This window comes from Arachis duranensis, chromosome 8 (assembly GCF_000817695.3).
Source record: "Arachis duranensis cultivar V14167 chromosome 8, aradu.V14167.gnm2.J7QH, whole genome shotgun sequence".
Taxonomy (NCBI): Eukaryota; Viridiplantae; Streptophyta; class Magnoliopsida; order Fabales; family Fabaceae; genus Arachis; species Arachis duranensis.
In genome coordinates this window covers 23,676,348-23,676,685 of record NC_029779.3, presented here as the reverse complement: position 1 = coordinate 23,676,685, position 338 = coordinate 23,676,348, and the positions used below count along the sequence as shown (strand labels likewise).

The following is a 338-nucleotide window of genomic DNA, read 5'->3' as shown; positions in this document are numbered from 1 at the left end:
ACTCCTTTCTTCTGATTTGTCCCATTGTTCACAGGATTTCTTTCAGAAGTGTACATGAATTGGTTATTTGTAACCATTTCAATGAGCTCTTGAGCTTCAGTAGGCGTCTTCTTCAGATGAAGAGAGCCTCCAGCAGAGCTATCCAAAGACATTTTGGATAGTTCAGAGAGACCATCATAGAAAATACCTATGATGCTCCATTCAGAAAGCATATCAGAAGGACACTTTCCGATTAATTGTTTGTATCTTTCCCAAGCTTCATAGAGGGATTCTCCTTCCTTCTGTCTGAAGGTTTGGACTTCCACTCTAAGCTTACTCAATTTTTGAGGTGGAAAGAA

General features: G+C 39.6%; 1 non-coding gene across 1 annotated transcript; it reads left to right on the top strand.

Annotated features, from left to right (window-relative positions):
- Positions 1-206: 206 nt before the first annotated feature.
- LOC127741373 (small nucleolar RNA R71) lies at positions 207-314 on the top strand. Its single transcript, XR_008002325.1, has one exon. It is a non-coding gene; the product is annotated as a small nucleolar RNA R71 (small nucleolar RNA).
- Positions 315-338: the final 24 nt, after the last annotated feature.